Source organism: Phyllostomus discolor, chromosome 5, assembly GCF_004126475.2.
Source record: "Phyllostomus discolor isolate MPI-MPIP mPhyDis1 chromosome 5, mPhyDis1.pri.v3, whole genome shotgun sequence".
Taxonomy (NCBI): Eukaryota; Metazoa; Chordata; class Mammalia; order Chiroptera; family Phyllostomidae; genus Phyllostomus; species Phyllostomus discolor.
In genome coordinates, this window is record NC_040907.2 from 31,128,387 (window position 1) to 31,150,316 (window position 21,930).

At 37.8% G+C, this 21,930-nt stretch overlaps 1 protein-coding gene and 1 non-coding gene across 5 annotated transcripts in view; both read right to left on the bottom strand.

Annotated features, from left to right (window-relative positions):
• TESK2 (testis associated actin remodelling kinase 2) overlaps positions 1-21,930 on the bottom strand; it is a 117,121-nt gene that overhangs the window by 65,115 nt on the left and 30,076 nt on the right. The window contains exon 1 of one of the 4 annotated variants that reach the window (XM_036025963.1): positions 17,901-17,923. The exons of the other annotated variants lie outside the window; for them this stretch is intronic. The gene's annotated coding sequence lies outside the window, so the exon portion shown is untranslated. Of the gene's footprint in view, positions 1-17,900; positions 17,924-21,930 lie in introns of those variants that run through there. 4 annotated transcript variants of the gene reach the window in all.
• LOC114498321 lies at positions 1,848-1,978 on the bottom strand. The gene has a single exon (XR_003684751.1). It is a non-coding gene; the product is annotated as a small nucleolar RNA SNORA51 (small nucleolar RNA).

The following is a 21,930-nucleotide window of genomic DNA, read 5'->3' on the forward strand; positions in this document are numbered from 1 at the left end:
GGTCATAGTAGTAGCAAAATGAGATTATCTGAGAAAATAGTTTGTCTTACCCAAAAGAAACTCAATTATTCACTGAGATGTGTGTTCCCTACTGAGAAATTATGAATGAGGCAGTAGAAAAATAAAGTACCAAGGACCTCATTACTCTCTGGTTAAAACAATTTCATTTCAGATCTTATTCAACAAGGACTCACTATGCAAAACTGTCATCATCCTGTGGACTTTAAGAGCAGTATTTCAGTGTGTTATACCTGGCCGAGTGTAAATTCTAATAGAAAACATGACAATCTACTTAACTCTTTAATCTCCAGAAATTCCTTGAAATGACAGTAGCCCAGAAGTTTAGCGTATCTATTAATACAGGGCAGACATCACAGCTTATGGTAGAATTCAAAGAAACAATGTTTTAGAATAGCCAGACAGAAGAAGGGGAAGGAGGAAGGAAAACACTCAGAGCCACAGAAACGCTGATCAGAAAAACTGAGGCAGAACATTGGCTGTCTCTCCCCTCTTCTAGATCGCTTAGTGAGATTTGGAACCCAACTCTCTTTCTAGTGCATCAATGATTCTGTTGTCATGTACCTCGTGACTGATGAAAGAGAACTGGCCTTCCTTTTCAGATCCTGCGTGGATAAGTTAAAAGAGACATTTATATACAAAGAACACACTGACAGTATTTTTCCAACTCTATTTACAGAAGACATCTGTGTTTTAATAAGAACTCTCTGCCTTCTGAAAGTCACTCTTCTTTCTTTTTCCATCACCTGAAAATTATCACTGTGAGTTCTTAACAAAATGTCTGCTTTAAGAGTTTGACATTAAAACAATGTGTGAAATTCAGGGATAAACAATCTGTGTTTCAAACTAATCAGAAAGAACCCTACTTCCTTAAGCAAGAGCACAAGATGATGAACATATTCATAACTCATTGTATTTGTCTTTCATCTGCATAAAATATTCTTCTCCTTTCTTCTAGCTTCTCAAATTCTACTTACCATATCTTTCGAGCCACACTCAAATAGTCCATCCTTGCTGAAGCCTTCCTTGATTCTCTCTGGAAATTATTTGTGATTTCCTTCTTTATACTACATCAGAACAACATTCATTACACCAGTATACCACTCACCACATAGTTCTCTATACAAATATCTTCTCACTGGGCTATAAAGCATCTTGAGAACAGGAAGTACTTGTATATTAATATTCATTCTGGTCTTACAGTGCCTAGGAGGCCTGGAACATCATAAGGGCACAGTAAAAACAACAACAGTTAAATGATACTTCTAATATAATTTTTAAGAGCCAGTGAATCATTTATTTATGCAGGTGACTTCTTTGGGGGTGAGTGGTAGGAAAGAGTGTTTTTCTTTTTCTTTTTTTGGTGGCAGAGGATGGAAGGAGAATGGAAACAGAAAAGTAGTATAAGATTTGGTCAAAGTGTTCTAGGGTTTATGGTGTAGAAAAAGACAAACAATAAGCTATATGGCTAGTCAGATAAGAAAGAGAATAAAGAATAAAACATATGCCCTGGCTGGCATAGCTCAGTGGATTGAGCACAGGCTGCAAACCAAAGCATCGCAGGTTCGATTCCTAGTCAGGGCACGTGCCTGGGTTGCAGGCCACAGCCCCCAGCAACCACACATTGATATTTATCTCTCTTTCTCCCTCCCTTCCCTCTCTAAAAATAAATAAATAAAACCTTAAAAATTTTGTAAAAGAATAAAATATAGCACAAGAGGTATTTTATATAGATGTTGCTGGGATGAGCACGTAGGGGAAAACCTCATGGAACTTTGGTGAAATCTCAAAGGATGAATAGATTTGGATAGACTTTTTTTTCTTTTTCTCCATGTTCCCCCATCATAATACAGACTAGGCAAAGGGTCTGGGCTGAGGTGTATATGGGGTGGGTTTACTCTGCCTCCTCTTTCTGTACAGGCGGTGTAAGAACACAGCCTGTGGTAAGTACCAGGAGGCCTAGTTTTTTTTTGTTTTTTTTTTTTTTTTTTTTTTTTAGATTTTATTTATTTATTTTTAGAGAGGGGAGGGAGGGAGAGAGAGAGAAAGAAACAAACATCAATGTGCGGTTGCTGGGGATTATGGCCTGCAACCCAGGCATGTACCCCGGCTGGGAGATTTTTTTTTTTAAGTATAGAATAGACTATACTCTATACCTTAAAATATACTCTATTCTAAAGAATATACTCTATTCTAAAGTATAGAATAAAGGAAGAAAAAAGTACCATCAAATATAGGGTCCACAAAATGTGGAGAACCTGCCTAAATGCAGGAGGATCTTCATTCCAAGTTATCAAAACCACAAAAATTAATTAGCCCTCAAATGTGCTTAGATTCTCAGGGTAAAGGAAAGGCCTAGTTCAGCTTAAGTTTGTCCCCTAAACAGAGATCATTGTTACTACTACTACTACTAAGAGGATTCCCAAGAGATTGATATCTTTAAATATCTTTTAAAATAAAGTTCAGAGCCCTGACTGGTGTGCCTCAGGGAATTAGGCGTCATCCCTCTGACCAAAAGGCCGCCAGTTGGATTCCTAGTCAGGGAACTTTCCTGGGTTGTCAGCCAGGTCCCCCACTGAGGGCATGTGAGTGGCAACCCATCGATGTTTCTCTCCCTTCTTTCCTCCCTCCCTTCTCCTCACCTGAGGATATATTTATTTATTTTAGAGAGAGAAAAAGAGAGAAACATCAATTGGCTGCCTCCCATAAGCACCCAGCCCAGGGATCAAACCCACAGCCTAGGTATGTGCCGACCTAGGATCAAACAAACCCACAATCTTCTGGTGTACAGGACAATGACCCAACCAAATGAGCCACCAGCCAGGCTTCATGGGATATTTAACCTACTTCTTAGAAAGTAAAAGCTCAAGCAGAAATGAGTATGGATATGGTACATATTAATAAAATTGAAATGCTTGATCTAATCCTACCCCAACAAAGAAAGATTTTATTTTATTTTATTTTTCAAGTATACATGAAAAAAAATACCAAAATGCATCATAAGGAAATTCTCAAAAACTTTCAAAGAATTAATGTGGTTTTTGAACTACATTCCTAGAGCACTATGAAATAAAATGAGAAATCAATAATGAAAAGATAATTAAAAACAAGAATAGTGGACAATACTAATTCTTTGCCCAACATCTTAGATGACAATCCAGCAATTTTCCTTGCAGCTAGAGTAGACCAGATGACTGAGTTCTACTGACAAGATTAAGTGGGAATTTGTAGGTGGGAATTTTGAGAATGCTACTGGTTTCCTGGTGAAATTGTCCTTTATCTTTCCCCCTTTTTATAGATAGGTGGTGTTTGCATCAAAAAAGTAGCTATCTTGTAAAAAAAAAAAAAAAAAAAAAAAAAGGACGAAAGCCACACACTACAGACACAGGAAGCTGGAAAAAGATTGGATTGTTGATGACTTCCCTCAGCAGATGCACAGCACATGAATTTCTCAAGATTTTTTGAGAAAAAGTAATCTCATATAGGTGGACGCACCGTACCTCCTCGCACAACCAAGAACAGAACCACAATAATTTACAACAATGATTTGCAGTCATAATATCAGAACTATCAGAGGATTTATCTAAATGGAAGTCGGACAGCCAAGAAGTTGAAGTAGACCCGTACATCCAGACTGGTAGGGGACGACGAGCCGAGCGAGCGGGCGCAGGGCTGGCGCGGGTCGCAGGCGCGCGTAGGTCGGGAGAAATTTGGCGCAAAATCGGTGCGACAGCAATATGGGACACAAGAGCACAGCGGTGCAGCGGTGATCCCTGAGTAGCAAGCAGTAGCTGGGGGAATCAGTGGGGCAGCGATTGTGGACCAGGGCAGAGCTCACGGCCCAGAAGCCCAGGGAATTGTCTGAGCCCAGGAGAACAGAAGGGTCGCCATTGATCCCTCCTGTCCCCGCTCCCTCCCCTGCCCCCACATATAACGTCACAATCTAGCGACTGGGGCGCCCAGCCCCAGTGAACACCTAAGGCTCCGCCCCCCACCGTAACAAGAGCGACCAGACCGGAGAAAAAATAAATAAATAAATAAAATAATAGGAGAGACAGGGAAAGACATAAGACATGTTTCCAGCAGAACAGATCAGTCCCCCAGGACTCATCCTTTTGAGTGACCAAGAAATAGCCAATCTATCAGATGCACAGTTCAAAACACTGGTGATCAGGAAGCTCACGGAACTGGTGGGTTTTGGATGCAAATTACATGAAAAAATGCAGATTACCATAAAAGGGATGCAGGAAGACATACGGAGGAGAGCCAATTGTGAAAGGAAGGAATCTGAGTCTCAAAACAACACAGTGGACCAGAAGGAAGATAGAATCAACCAAGCAGGAAAGCATGATGAAATAAGAATTCAAAAAATCGAAGAAAAGCTTAAGACCATCGAGGACACCTTTAAACGTTCGAACATCTGAATTATAGGGGTACCAGAAGAGGAGGACCAACAAGTGGAAAAGTTATTTGAACAAATAATAAAGGAGAACTTCCCCAAACTGGCAAACGGAACAGTCTTCCAAGAAATCCAAGGAGCGCAGAGAGCCCCAAAGAAGTTGGACCCAAGAAGAAACACACCAAGGCACATCATAATTACATTAGCCAAGGTAAAAACGAAGGAGAGAATCCTAGAAGCAGCAAGAGATAAGGGGACAGTAACCTACAAAGGAGTTCCTATCAGACTGTCAGCTGATTTCTCCAAAGAGACCTTACAGGCAAGAAGGGGCTGGAAAGAAATATTCCAAGTCATGAAAGACAAGGACCTACATCCCAGATTGCTCTATCCAGCAAAGCTCTCATTTAGAATGGAAGAGAAGATAAAGTGCTTTTCAGATAAGGTCAAATTAAAGGAGTTCATCATCACCAAGCCCTTACTTTATGAAATGCTAAAGGGACTTATCTAAGAAAAGAAGATAAAGAAAAGACATGTATAGTAAAAGGACAGCAAACTCACAATTATTAACAACCACACCTAAAGCAAAACCAAAAGAAACTAAGTAAACAACTAGAATAGGAACAGAACCACAGAAATGGAGGGCACATGAGGGGGCTAGCAGTAGGGGTGGGAGGAGGAGAGAGGGGGAAAAGGTATAGAGAATAAGTAGCATAGAATGTAGGTTGAAAATAGATAGGGGGAGGGCAAGAATAGTACGGGAAATGTAGAAGCTAAAGAACTCATAAGTATGACACATGGACATGGGCTAAAGGGGGGGAATGTGGGTGGGAGAGGGGGCACAGGGTGGAGGGGAGTGAAGGGGGAAATGGGACAACTGTAATAGCATAATCAATAAAATATATTAAAAAAAAAGAAAAAGTAATCTCTTACTTGAATGAGCCACTATGTTCAGGTTTCTGTAACTTACTGCCAAAGACAATCCTGATTTGCAAAAGATTAAAAAATGAGTTAGAGTTCAAATAAAGATGCTAGAAAACAAAGAGCCCTGATGCTAGATAATAAAGAGCCCTGGCTGGTGTGACTCAGTGGGTTAAGCGCGGGCCTATGAACCAAAGGGTCTCGGGTTCGGATCTTGATCAGGGCACATGCCTGGGTTGCAAGCCAGGTCCCCCATACAGGGAGCACGAGAGGCAACCACACACTGATGTTTTTCTCCCTCTATTTCTCTTTCCCTTCCCATCTTGCTAAAAATAAATAAATAAAATCATTAAAACAAAACAAAAAAATAAAGACAAAAGCAAAAATTAATGACATAGAAAACAAAGAAACAATAGAGAGACTAAACAAACAAAAAGCTGATTTGGGGGAGGAAAAAAAGAACTAATGAAATGAAGAAACAAAGCTCCAGGGACTCTGAACCAAGACAAAAATCTTTCATTTTCTGGTCCCTGCCCACCGTTGCAGAGTCATCACAGGCTTGCCATCCCTTACATGTACACACCAGACTTGAAACAAACCCCTGTTCTCACTATTCCTAGACTACTCCATGCTCACATTCCTGGGTTTCCAAACATGCTTTTCCTCTTGCTTGAAATGCACTTCCCTGCTTGTGCACCAGACAAGCTCTCTTCTCCTTCAAGAAAACTCAAAGGTGAACGTCTCTGGGAGGTCTTTTTAGACCCCTTCAATAAAGATTGTACTGGTGCCCAGTGTTCTGTTCCTTAGCACTTTATGCATACTTTCACACATTTAGCAGCTATGTATTGAGCAATTTTAGGCTCTTGCTAAAGGCTCATCTTTAGCAAATACTGTTTTAAATAACATTTCCTGTCTTCCACCCTAAGCAAAGAGCTCTTTTATGGCAGGATTTTATTTATTTTTCTATCCCAAGCATCTAGCTCAAAGTCCTATACCTCATAAGAATTAACTAAATACCAGCTGCATAAATAAATAAATGATTAAGATAGCAAATAATCCCAATGTTTATGCTGGAATAGAAAAAGCAGAGTGCTATGAGATCGCAAAGGGGAAGCAACCAACACTCTCACTCTCCTCACTGCAAAATAATACAGCCTAGAATAAGCTTTAAAAAATATATATTTTTATCCTCATCTGAGGACATTTTTTCATTGCTTTTTGGAGAGAGAGGAAGGGATAAAGAAATATCGATGTGAGAGAAACATGGATTGGTTGCCTCCCACAAGCACCCGGATCCAGGATCGAACCTGCAACACTTCAGTTACAGGACAACACTCCAACCATTGAGCCACCCCAGCCAGAGCCTGAATCAGCTTTTTGTAAGATCTTTCACATGCCTTCATATGTATCATATTTACAGAAATACTTCTATGTACTGAGTGAATCCAAGTTGTCCACACAACTCACACACTTCCAGTTTTTGTTTTACCAGCTGGATTGTCAATTCAAGTAAAGGATCTTGGGAGGTATTGACGCATAACAATATGCACACAGTAAAATTTGCTACCTGATAAATTATCCCTTGATGCCACCTAGTCCTGAGCTCAGCCCAGAGAGACAACTGCAAAATTCTTTACTAATTAGCAGCCCAACTTGCCATATCAGCTCTAGAAAAAAATATTACATGTACTGAATATGGCCAAAAGCTACCATCAGACACTGTTGTGATGAGCCTTAAGTTACATGTAACACAAATGCAGAGTCTCCTTTAAAACACGTTTCACATACCCCAAAACACTGATCCTCCCCATTAGAGTTTCCTTTCTGAAACCCCTTGTACCTCAAAGAGTTTACAAAACCAGATAAATGCAACAAGAAAAACAATAGGAAATTTAGCAAGAAGCCATTTTGACACAGTAAGGATATGCAACAAAGCCCATTTGTAAGGTGCAGAGTTCTAAGAAGCACTGGAGTGCTATCCTCTTTTCTTGCCAAGCTTTTCAATGCTAAACTCCTTGAAAAGTGGGGATGGGAGGTGAGGAGGGAATTTTTTTTTCTTCTTTATTCCTTTGTCTCAGAAACTTCTGTAACACAGTGCCAGCCCCTCTGAATTTGTTTGGTAGGTATGGCAGCTTCCTGATCTTTAGGAATCTACTCTGACTGCTGCTTATCTCCATTTTTCTTCTTCTCCACTCTCTCCAAATAAAGGTACTTCTCAAGGCTCAGTCCTTGCTGCTCTAGTCTTCTCTGTCCATACTCTCTCCTTGACTGTTTCGGACACTGAAAACATTTCCCCGATGGTTAAATATATGCTCAATTCCTACATAACACTGCTTTTATGCCAGAGTAATTCTGTACAATTAAGGGTTTTATCTATATCATTCTTCCTCAATGCCATTCTTGATTTTGAGGGTTACCTCAATTCTCTGACTACCTGGGGCAGTTTAATTCTAAAATTTCGGGCTTGATATGAGGAGACAGACAAGGAGACAGACAGACACACACACACACCCCACATCTTGCTCATGGATGTTTTGAAGTTGATGTGGTTCAGAACTCTATTTTGTTTCCCAAATGGCCTTGGTATAAACTGACACCTCAGTCAGAGCAAAAACTGGAAACTGATATGTCAGAAATGCTAATAGGCTTTCTTTTCTCCTAACCCTCACCCTCACACAAAATATGTATTATCCTCACATCATCCTCACTGTCCAGTTCCTAAGTCATCTTACAAAAAGCTTCCTCCAAAACATAGAGCTTAACTCTTTTCTGGTTATTAAAACATGCACATAGTAATTACATGTTGTTAGCACGGGACCACCTGGTATTAATGAAAACAGCTTTTATAGTGAGGTCTCAAAGAAGTATACAGAGACAGACAAAGAACAGCCATAAAGTAAAAACAGACAATCTGGGAAAAATCCATGAGTATTTGTAGATTCAGATTGCAACATGACCACATTTAAAAGAGAAAAAATTCACTCTCTTGCAAATTTCACAAGTTATAGTTTGAGAGGCTAAAAAATTGTAGTCAACTGGGACACTGACATCACTGCAGGAACACCAGAATTTCAAGATCCAGAACCTTACTTCTCAAAGAAGAGAAGGCTACAGAGAACACAAAATCTTTACCTGCCCAAACACAAAATAAAACATCCCAGAATAAAATCACACTCACATACCAAAATGTTCCACTTACTTTCCTTATACCACAACTGTTAATACTGCTGTAGATTTGGGGTTTGCATGACAAACTCCATGGCACTAAATAATGAATGTATAACCATGAATGTGAATAAATCAATTGTTCAGGCCCAAGCAGATGGCAGCTATCTGGCTCTTTTGGTTTATAACTTTACTGTTTCTTATAGCTTGGCATTTCCAGACATAGCGCTGTTAATTTAGGACAAACATACCAGGGGGAAAAGTGAGAACTTAAGCCTTTATCTTATATAACTAGTTACATACTTGTCACACAAACTGAATCAGGTTGAATCCCACATATATATTTTTGGAATATAAATACTATACATATATAAGGTGTATATATGTATGTACATATATATATGAGCACTATATTTTTGGTATGCTATATGCATTATGCAGTCCAAGAATATAGCATAAAGCCCTAGCTGATGTGACTCAATGGATTGAGCACTGGCCTGTGAACCAAAGGGTCATCGGTTCATTTCCCAGTCAGGATACTTGCCTTGGTTGCAGGCCATGTCCCCAGTAAGAGTCACACAAAAATCAACCACACATTGATGTTTCTCTTTCTCCCTCCCTTCCCCTCTGTCTAAAAATAAATAAATAAAATCTTTTTAAAAAAGAATATAACATAAATGTATAAAAGTTAATAAAATAATCTCTTTCTTGTATATTGGATCAAACTTAGATGTATTATTCCATTTATCAATTAGGTATATATGAATTCAAATCTTAGCTATACCATTTACTTGTGATATATTTGGCAAAATACTAAACTTTTTTTAGAAGATCTTATTTATTTATTTATTTTAGCGAGAGGGGAAGGAAGGAAGAAAGAGAGGGAGAGAAATACTGATGTGTGAAACAACCATCAGTTGCCACTTATACTACCCCCAACCAGGGACCTGGCCCGCAATCCAGGCATGAGCCCTGACTGGGAATCAAACCAGTGACCTTTTGGTTTGCTGGACGACACCCAACCCACTGAGCCACACTAGTCAACGCCTAAACATTTTTGAACCTCAGTTTCCTCATTTATATAATGGAAGTGTAACTATTCATAGAACTGTTGTGGTAATATAAAAAGATAATATATACAGATTGTTAACACAGTATGTAGCACAAAGAACTCAACATATCTTAACTGCATACATAATAGAAGTAACAACTAGTCCTCACATAGGGTATATTATGTGCTGGACATTATTTTAAGTACTTTATATATACTAGCTCATTATATCTCCTCAACAACTCCGTACTATAGGTACTATTAAATTTATGGCAGAGACTTAATATGGACAGAAATCTGGAGGGCCTGTGGGAGGAGGTAGGGCCTGTGAAGGACCTTTCACACTTTATATCATCCTAAGAGGCCTCTGAAAGTACTCTATGTATGTTTACAACATAGCTTTATGATTGTAACGGCTCCTCCCCTTAACTTCCTCCTCCCCGCTGTAAAGTGCACCTTCCATCTCTGTCTGGTTCAGTTTGTGCACATGGCTCATCACATCTGCATGTACCAAACTTCAGTCCTGTCTTTTTCCTGAATAAATCCCTTTTGGTGACAGAATACCTAGTCAACTTTTGTTTTACGGTTAACAATACTATTATTATATTCATTTTGCAGATGAGGAAACCAGAACTCAAAAGTCAAGTAATTTCCTTAAGTCAAAAAGTACTGTAGGTGGCAGAGCCAAGATTCTAGCTGCAGAGTCTTTCTCAATGTATTTTTTATATGTGTGTTTTTCTTTTCTCTTTTTTTTCTTTTCTTTTTTTTTCTTTCCTTCCTTCTTTCCTTTCTTTATTTTTAGAGAAGGTGGAAGGAAGGGAGAGAGGGAGAGAAACATCAATGTGTGGTTGCCTCTCACACACCCCCAACCAAGGACCTGACTCACAACCCCAGGCATGTGCTTTAACTGGGAATTGAACCGGCAACCTTTTGGTTCACAGGCAGGCATTCAATCCACTGAGCCACACCAGCCAAGGCTGTATTTTTTTTTCCCTTATGCAACACATATTTAGTAAGTTCCCTTTTACTGGTAGAGTTTGTGTTAGTACTAAAGATAAGAGATGAAAAACACAGGGAATTTTGATCTGACAGAAAAAGACAAACATGTAAACAAGCCATAAAATGTATCATAGTTCTGATAAAGTCTGTTCATGGTATACATGAGGTAAAAAGGGGGAACAATCATGATATGAAAAATATGATAATGGTAAACAAGAAGGCATCTGATTTCACATCACCATCAAAAATGAAATCAGCCCTGGCCAGGTAGCTCAGTTGGTAAGAGCATCATCCTGACATGCCACGGTTACGGGTTCAGTCCTGGTCAGAGCACAAACAGGAATCAACCAATGACAAATAAATGTTTCTCTCTCTCTCTAAAATCAATTTTTAAAAAGATAAAAATAGCCCTGACTGGTGCAGCTCAGTGGACTGAGCAACAGCTGTGAACTAAAAGGTCACTGGTTCAATTCCCAATCAGGGCATATGCCTGGGTTGTGGGCCAGGTCCCTGGTTGGGGGAATGTGAGAAGCAACATACGGATGTTTCTCTCCCTCTCTTTTTCCCTCCCTTCCCCTCTCTAAAAATAAATAAAGTCTTTTAAATAAATAAATAAAAATGAAATCAGATCTGCCCTGGCAGGGTAGCTTAGTTGGTTACAGCATTGTCCCGTTATGCTGAGGTTGTGGGTTCCATCCCCAGTCAGGGCACATTCAAGAATCAGCCAATGAATATATAAATAAGTGAACAAATCTCTCTCACTTGTTCTCTCTCTCCCTTCCTCTCTCTCTCTCAAATAAAAAAAAAAAATGAAATCACATCTAAAAAAGAGTGATTTGATGTGAGATCAAATTTGAAATGTTGTATAAAACTAAAATAGAGAAAATAATATCAAAGATAACAAAAGCTACTATTTGCTTGATGAACTAGGCATTGTACAAGGTACTCTATATGTGTCATTTGATCCTTCCAACACCACAAGGTAGACATTGTTATGCAGGGTACAGTGAAAAGAACACAAACTTTGTGCTCATTTTAGGTTAAAATTTCATCAAGTCTCCCTCTTTCACTCACTAACACAGATACACATACACATACTGGTTCTCTTACCTTTCTTTCTACTCCTACTCAGGCTCCTTTGTCAGCTCTTCCTTCCTCTACTCAACCCTTAAATACTGGAGTTCCTTAATGCCTGGTTCCATGCCTTCTTTTATGCTGTCTATTTACAGTCCGTATATAATCTCATTCATACCTATGACTCTTGTTACTTTATGTTAATGGCTCTTAAACTGACTGTCTTCTGAGCTCCATCATTTCTTTCTATAGGTTCCATAAGTATCCAAATTATTACTCATCTACTAGAAGCAGAGTTCAAAACAATGGTTGTAAGAATGCTCAATGAACTTAGTGAGAACTTCAACAGTATTAAAAAAGACACGGGAACCATAAAAAAGAACCAGTCAGAAATGATACACTAACTGAAATGAAGAATAGTTTACAATTTCCAGTCAAGATGGAGGCATAGGTAAACATACTTCAGCTCCTCACATATCTACAGCAAAAATTATAACTAGACTACAAAACAAATATTACCCAGATTCGTGGGGAAATCAAGCTGTATGAAAGTCTGACAACCAAGGATTTTTAAAGAAGCCACATTCATCCAGATGGGTAGGAGGAGCAGAGACATGGTAACGCATGGAGAGGCGCAGAGAGATGCGAGAGGCACGGAGACATGGAGTAACATAAAGAGGTGGTGGGGTGGGCAGTCCCACACTCACGTGTGGTGGATAAAAATTGTGAGGGTTACCTCCAGAGCAAGGGATCCCAGCTCCAAACCAGACCACCCAGCCCAGGGTTCCAGAGCCAGGGAGATAAATCCCCATAATCCCCGGCTGTAAAAACCAGTGGGGGTTGAGCAGCAGAATAAACTGCAGGATTCTCAGGAGACTCCTCTTCAAGGGCCACAAAGCTCTCAGGACTTACATTCCAAATCAAATCAACAACAATTTGGAACATAAGGAAGAAAAAAGTATTCAATCAGAATAGCAAGAAGAAAAAAGAATTTAAAAAACTAGGATACACTAAAGGAGCCTCTGGAACATCTCAAAACAAACCAACATCCGAATCATAAGGGTTCCAGAAGGAGAAGAAAAAGAGCAAGAAATTAAAAACTTATTTGAAAAAATAAGAAAAGAAAACTTCCCTAATTTAAGGAAGGAAATAGACATACAAGTCCAGGAAGCACAGAGTCCCAAACAAGTTGGACCCAAAGAGGACCACACGAAGACACATCATAATTAAAATGCCAAAGGCTAAAAATAAAGAGAGAATCTTAAAAGCAGCAAAAGAAAAGGAGACAGTTACCTACAAAGGAGGTCCCATAAGGCTGTCAGCTGATTTCTCAAAACAAACTTTGCAGGCTAGAAGGGACTGGCAAGAAGTATTCAAAGTAATGAAAAGCAAGGACCTACAACCTAGATTACTTTACCCAGCAAAGCTATCATTTAGAATGGAAGGGCAGATAAAGTGCTTTGCAGATAAGGTAAAACTAAAGGAGTTCATCATCATCAAACCATTATTATGTAAAATGTTAAAGGGACTTATTTAAGAAAAAGAAGATCAAAACTATGAACACTAAAATGGCAACAAATTCACAATTATCAATAACTGCATCTAAAAAAACAAACTAAGCAAACAAGCAGAACAGGAACAGAGTCATAGATATGGAGATTATTTGTATGGGTATCAGTTGGGAGGGGAAAGGGGAAGAATGAGGGATAAACTGCAGAGATTAAGAAGCATAATTGGTAGGTATAAAATAGACAGGGGAATTTTAAGAATAGTATAGGAAATGGAAAAGCCAACGAAGCTAGAGAGCTAAAATACAGAGAGATCTCATTGGGTAATAGAGAATAGTTGAGCCCTGGCTGGTGTGGCTCAGTAGACTGAGCACCAGCCTGTGAACCATAAGGTCCCAGTTCAATTCCCAGTCAGGGAACATGCCTGGGTTGCAGGCCAGGTCCACAGTTTGGGGCATTTGTGGGGCAACCAATCGATGTTTCTCTCCTTCTCCTTCCCTTCTTCTCTCCCTAAAAATAAATAAATAAAATCTTAAAAAAAAAAAAGAGTAGTTGAGTTATCTCAAGAGATTTGAACAATTATCTTCCTAGAAAGTTTCCTTCCAATCATACTTCCAAACAAAACAAGCACTGATATAAAAAGAAAGAGCCTTCTATTATTTCTACTGTATACCAACAGAAGCACTCTTAATTTGAAACATTAAACAGGTTTTTAGCCACTGCTAGCCTGGTGCTGAGTATATTTTCCATTTACCTGAGGGTGAAAGGCTGAGGCCATTTGGTTTTAAATTTTTCTCTTACTCTACAAGTGTACACACCACTCATGCCACCTCCATTTACCCACAACTCAGTTCTTCCCTAAATAAATTTCACTAACATCCAAAATATTTCAAGTCATTCTCCTAGAAACAATGAAATTACCCTAATCCCTGTATTATGATTTTAAAAAATAAAAACAATTAACAAAAGAAAATATATGAAACTCACAAGTGGTTTTAAATGTAAATCAACTCTTTTGGTTTTTAAAAGTATATTTTCCCAAATTCAGTAATAGAGGTTATAAAATATATTCAACTTTTCTAATGCTTATAGAATAGGAATTTATAACCTTAACACTATTGACATTTTGGGCCAGAAATATTTTGTTGTGGGGAGCTCTCCTGTCCTTTGTAGGATGGTTAGCAACATCCCTGACCCCTACCCACTAAATGCCAGTAGCACCCCCTACTCAGTTATGACAACCAAACATATCTCCAGACATTGCCAAACAACCCCTGGCACATGCCCCATTCATGGGCAGACTCCACAACCCAGGTATGTGCCCTGATTGGGATCAAACCTGTGACCTTTGGTTTATGGGACAACACTCCAACCAAGTGAGCCACACTGGCCAGGGCTCAAACAGATATTTTTACAGCTATACAACTAAATAAGATTACTTATGATGAGACAATTTTTTAAAATATTTTTTGGTAAAGAAAATGACAAATTATTCTAATTATAATTCATGGGACTACTGACCCACGCAGTGTACAATAGAGATCGTGAGCCCCTCACCAGGTGGCTGTTGGTTGGAGTGTCGACCCATGCACCAAAACACTGCAGGTTTGTTCCCAGTCAGGGCACAGACCTAGGCTGTGGGCTTGATCCGCAATAGGAGTGCACATGGGAGGCAACCAATCGATGCTTCTCTCTTGCATCAATGCTTCTCTCTCTAAAAAAATCAATAAAACATATCCTCGGGTGAAAATTAAAAAATAAAAAGATCAGCCCTGCCTGGTGTAGCTCAGTGGATTGAGCACGGGCTCCGAATCAAAGGGTCACCAGTTCAATTCCCAATCAGGGCACATGCCTAGGTTGCGGGCCAGGTCCCCAGTATGGGGTGCAGGAGAAGCAACCATTGATATTTCTCTCCTTCTCTTCCCTTCTCTCTAAAAATGAATACGTAAAATCTTTTTAAAAAATAAATAAAAAATACCCCCTGACTGGTGTAGCTCAGTGGATTGAGCTCGGGCTGCAAACCAAGTATCGCAGGTTCGATTCCCAGTCAGGGCACAGGTCTGGGTTGCAGGCCATGGCCCCCAGCAACCACACATTGATGTTTCTCTCTCTCTCTTTCTCTCTCTCTCCCCCCCCTAAAAATAAATAAATAAAATCTTTAAAATATATAAAAATAAATAAAAAATAAAAATAAAAAGATCACGAGGACTTTACTAGTTTGGTTTTTCATCCTTCATACAGTATAGCAGGGGTGTCCAAACCCTGCAGGCCACATGTAGCCCAGGATGGCTATGAATGTGGCCCAATACAAAATTGTAAATTTACTTAAAACATTACTCAGTTTTATACTAAGTTTTATAACTTAGATATGTACATTTTCTATATTAGTGATCATGAACTTGGGGCCTGCTTGGTGATTTTAAAAGATTATTGAAAGCGCTGCTGAATAATTAGGGTTATAATGTGAGGACTTTTTTGCTTATCTGTGGTGGTGGATACCATGAAAATTCTGCACAGACCTTTTTTTTGCTCATTGGTTCTCATTAGTGTTTGTATATTTAATGTGTAGCCCAAGACAACTCCAGTGTGGCCCAAAAGTGCCAAATGGTTGGATACCCCTGCAGTATAGGCTAATAGTCTGTTACTTATTGAAAGCCCGGCTTCAGTACTAACTGAAGAATAGTGTATATTGAACAAATAACATAACTAAGGTCTAGTCTTAAAAATTAATCACCAGCCCTGGCTGGGGTGGCTCAGGGCACTGAGCACCTGCCTATGAACCAAAAGGTCAACAATTTGATTCCTGGTCCAGGCACAAGCGAGAGACAGCCGATAGATGTTTCTCTTGCACATCAATGTTCCTCTTTTTCTCCCTCCCTTCTTGTCCCCCTAAAAAAATAAATAAATAAAATACTTTTTAAAAATTAATGGCCAGAAGGTCCTACATTCTAAACTGAAGTTTTTAAAGGAATACAAATAAGCAACAGCATAAATTGAAATTTCTCAGTGTGAAGTCATCCATCAACCAGTCTTTCTTTTGCTACCTAAAAGTTCTTAAATTATCTGCATAATTCAGATCTCCCACATAGGAAGTCAAATATTTCCTTTTATTGCCATGAACTATACTTTTTCTTTAATTTGACTTTTAAAGCTCTATAATCACCTGTACTTTGTAATCACAGATGAAAACTAACCATCCTCTATTTGTGCACTATAGGTATTAGACCAGAGGCTGGCTAACTTTTCCTGTAGAGGGGTTAGATACTAAATATCTTAGGTTCTGAGGGCCAACATGGTTACCGTTGCAACTACTCAACTATGTCATTGTAACACAAAATCAACCACAGACCACACATTAACAAATAGGTGTAGATGTATTCCAATAAACTTTATTTACAAAAACAAGTAGCAGGCTGGATTTGGTACAAGACCTGTAGTTTACTGATCCTTGTATCAGACTATTACATATGAGAAAAAAATAAATAGACCTGTCCCTCTCTTTCCCAGTGATAATGTTCTCACCATCATATTAACTAATTACTTCAAAAAATACCACGAACTAGCGTTCTCCTATTTTGTAATGGACACTCACAGTGGGATAATGCTAGACTCTATCACTTTAAATGAGGAACTAGTACGAGGATCAGGTTCAGGACTGAGATTTATACTACAAACACTGTACAGAAAGCCTGAGCCAAGAAATAAAAATAAAAGCCATTAAGTTCAGCTCCAGAACATGCATGACCCCAGCAGAGGCAATGTGAGACCAATGTCTTGGGACACAACCACAATCCAGAACACAAGAACTCCAAGGAAAAACATTTGCCCCGATGACAGGCATTTTAAAAAAGATTTTATTTACTTTTAGATAGAGAGGAAGGGAGGAGGAAAGAGAGGGAGATAAACATTCACATGAGAGAGAAACATCAATTGTTTGCCTTGTGCACATGCCCCAACTGGGGACAGAACCTACAACCCAGTCATGCGCCCTTGATCAGAATCAAACAAGCTGACCCTTTGTTTTGCAGGTCAGTGCCCAACCAATTGAACCACACCAGCCAGGGCAGATAGGCTTTCAATAAAAAATTATAAATCACAGAAGAAATGAAAAACTATAAAAAAGAACCAGCAGACAAAACAATAGCACAGTGCACACTCCAAGAGTTGCAACTAATATGAAAGGGACTTAAACAAAATGACAAACTAATTTTTAATGGTCAAAGCAAGTATATTAGAAAACCTATAAGAAACAATTTTCTAGTAAAAATAATTTACCAAAATTGACTTAGAAGAAACAAAAAAATTACCCTAGAAGAATAGGAAATGTTTCCAAAGTAAATGGTCAAGCAATTCACAAGAGAATTCCATCACGTATTTAAAGAATAAATTATTCCAACATTATTTCAATCCTGCCAAAGCATAGGGAGGAAAAAATCTTCAGATTTATTTTTATGAAACAAGTATAACATTGCTACCAAAACCTAACAACAAAAGCATGAAAGTGAAAACCACACACCATTCAATGCTATTTTCACAAATATCAAGGCAAAAACAGCCCAGCAAAAAGAAGTTAGCAGCACATTAAAGAATAATACACCAAGAATGCAAGGATGGCTCACTATTAGAGTACCTACTACTATAATTCACTTTACTAAGAGATCAAAAGAGAAAAATACTTTTATCACTATATGTATTATAGTTCCCCAGAAAACAAAACCAAAAAGATATACACAGATAGAAAAAGATTTACTGTAAGAAATTGGCTCACACGATTATGGTTGCTGAGAAGTCCCAAGATCTGCAGTTAGCAAGCTGGAGACCCAGGAAGCCAGAGGTGTAGTTCCAGTCTGAGTCCAAAGGCCTGAGAACCAGGAGAGCCAATGGTGTAAGTTCCAGTCCAATAGGCGGCAGGCTCAAGGCCCACAAAGAGCCCATATTTCAGTTCCAATCAAAAGGCAGGAAAATACCAATGTCCCATCTCAAGCAATTAGACAGGAGAAGTTCCCTTTTAATCATAGCAGGGTCAGCCTTTTTGTTCTATTCAGGTTGTCAAACGATTGGATGAGGGCAACCCATATTAGGAAGGGCAATCTGCTTTGCTCTATCTCCTGATTCAAATGTTAATCTCATCAAAAACACTTGCTCTCTCGCGCTCTCTCTCTCTCTCATCTCATAAACACAAAAGGAAGAATAATGATAGAGAACTAGACTAACCAGATATTAAAATAGAGCCACAATAATTAAATTATTTTATCAGTGTGTACTGGTATATGAATAGGCAGATCAGTGCAATAGAATAAAGTCTAGAAACAGACTAAAATACTTAGGAAAATTCAGTATAAAGGTGACATTTCCAGTTAGTGAGAAAAATATTAACTATAATAAATGTTGCTAGTACAAATGAGTAGCCATCTAAAAAAATGAATTCCAGATGGATTAAATATTTAAGTATAAGTAGTAAAATTATAAAGGTAATTTAAAATGAAAATTTTATTCATAATATAGGAGTGCAGAGAGGCTTTTTAAAATAATAAAAGAAACAGAAGTCAGAAATTAAAACAGTAAACAACAAAATGAACTATTTCTATGTTGCAAAAATTGTCACAAGTTAGCTTTAAAAAATGCAAGTTTGGAAAATATAATTCATAGCATAGATATAAAAGAGTCTACAAATCACTAAGATACAAGAAAAATAACATTGTACAAAAGTGTGTACTATGCACCATGTAGAATACTAGGCAATGAGGCAATGAGGACACAGCAGTGCACAAATCGATAAAAAGAACATAAACCCCTGCCATCATTGAACTCACACTCAAGTGGCCTTCTATCTTAAAGTAAATAAATAATAGATAATTGATATATAATCTATAATACACACACATATGCTAGCACAAACACATACATATAGTTGCTTATCTATGCACATAAGAATCGCTAGAAGGATACATAAGAAACTGTTAAATATTGGTTGCCCCCAGGGAAGAAAACTGCATCAGAAGAGTGTAAATGATTTTCACTGAATAACTTTTATACCTTTAGAGTTTGTGCCATGTGATTTTTAAAACAAATTCAATTAAAAATAAATAAAAATAGGTGTACAAAGAAAAGCAACTGAAGGGTATTTGAAAATAAAAGAAAAGCACATTTAAGAAAAACAAACAGCCCTGGCCAGTGTGTCTTAATTGGTTGGAGCATGGCCCCAAACATTGAAAGTGTGTAAGTTCAATTCCCAGTCAAGGCACATACCTAGGCTGCAGGTTCAATGCCCAGTTACGGCATGTATAGGAGGCAACCAATTGATGTTTCTCTCTCATCTCTCTCCCTGTCTCTACCTCTCTCTCTTCTTTATTTCCATAAATTAACACACATAACAGTGAGAACTTTATGTATTAATTTTTTAATTATTTCTCCATGTGCTGCTCTAGAACATTTATGATTTTAATTTTCGTAGTTAACATTTACATCCAGTTGGAATTTATCCTGGTGTAAGGTATAAAAATATAATTCAAATGTATTAGTGTTTCAGATGGCTACCTAGTTATGCCAACATTTGACTGGTTCATCTAATTTAAGATAAAACCTTTACCACATACTAGAATATCATATATATTGTAGCCTTTTTCTGGGTTTTCTATTTTATTCCATTGGTCTGTCTATTCAAGTGTCAGATCAAACAGGAATCAGGTAATAAAAGTGACCTTTCAACCCACTTGGGGGAAAAAAACATTAAAAATCGTATTTAGACAATTAGCTAACCATGTTTTAACAGTAAAATTAAATGCCTATATTTCATTTCAAACACTGAAATAAACTCAAGATGAATTAAAAATAAAAACTGTCTACAACATTTCATTATGTCTAAGACTTTCAATATCTTGAAATTGAAATGCTTTAAAATTACTTCCAGGCACCTATACCATGTGCACTAAACTTGTAAACCAGTGCTTAAATAAATACCTAGCTACAACAAGACAGCCATTTTTTAAGAAATTATGTATCACCACAGTCTTGATGATAAAAGCGCAATGTTGTATGGAACACAATGACATCAAAGCCTCTGAGCTGAAAAAAGATTCTAGACAGTTATACTCCAAATGTAAAAAGGATTTAAAAGTGCTTTAGCCAATTTATTTTCGATACATCTTCCTTTTTTCAAAAGTATAACATGATAAAAAGCTATGCCTACCAAATCAAGTCTATAAGAGCCCTTTAAGTAAAAATAATATATCTAATAAGAATTGTCACAATTTAATTGGCAACAGGTGATTCTTATAATCAATGGTATCTTAAATTCAATAAAATATGACTTAAAAGCATTAGGAAAAATATAGCATAATATTTTCAAAAGCCTGCAGTGGGAAGGATCTCTTAGACAAAATATAAAATCCACAAGTTACAAATGAAAACATGGATAGCTCTAACTACATAAATTTCAAAAACAAAAAGTGAAAGACAGGCAGAGAGAAAATACCTGCAACACATATAATGAAGAACTATAACCAAGATTTCTTAAAAAAATACAGGTAATAATATAAGCAAATTATATAAGTGACCAATAAACAAAAAAGAACTACATTGATAATTGACGCATACAAATTAAAATGAGTTAATAACCCTGGCATGTACGGTCAATTAATGTTTGAGAGTGTGCCAAGACCATTCAGTGGGGAGAGATCAGTCTTTTCAACGAGTGGTGCTGGGAAAACTGTATATCCACGTGCAAAACAATAAAGTTAGATGCTTACCTTACACCACATACAAAAATTAACTTATATAAATTAAAAAGACCTAGATGTAAGAGCTAAAACTATATGACGCTTAGAATAAAACATTATGGAAAATCTTCATGATATTGAATTTGGCTAGGATTTCTTGGATATAACACCAGAAGCAGCAGCAGCACAAGCTACAAAGGAAAAAAAATATAGATATATTGAACTTAATCAAAGTTAAAGACTTGTGTGCATCAGCCCTGGCTGGTGTGGCTCAGTGGACTGAGCGCTGGCCTGCGAACCAAAAGGTTGCAAGTTCAATTCCCAGTCAGGCACATGTCTGGGTTATGGGCCAGGTTCCCAGTGGGAGGCACATGAAAGGCAACCACATACTGATATTTCTCTCCCTCTCTTTCTCCCTCCCTTCCCCTCTCTAAAAATAAATAATCTTTTTTAAAAAGTTAGATTAAGTGAAATAAGGTAGTCACACACACACATACACACAAACAAATACTATATGATTTCATTTATTTAAGGTATCTAGAGTAGTCAAACTAACAGAAACAGGCAGTAGAATGGTTATTGCCAGGATCTAGAGGAAAAAAGACGGAAAGTTGTTGTTTAATGGATATAGAGTTTCAGTTCTGCAAGATGAAAAAGTTCCAGGGATTGGTTATACAACAATGTGAATATACTTACACTACTTAACTATACACTTAAAAATAATTAAGACAGTACATTTTATGTTATGTGTATTTTACCATTGTTCTTTAAAGTTATACACAGATTTATTATGTAACCCATATTTCCACTTAGAGGTAAATACCCAAAAGAATTGAAAGCAGGGGTTCAACCAGATACTTGTACACCAAAGTTCATAGCAGCATTATTCACAATAACCAATATGTGGAAACAACCCAAATACACATCAACAAATGAATGGAAAACCAAAATGTGGTATACACACTACGGGATATTATTCAGCCATAAAAAGGAATGAAATTCTTAAAAATTTTTATTTATTTATTTTTAGAGGGAGGGGAAGGGAAGGAGAAAGAGAGAGAGAGAGAACCATCAATGTGT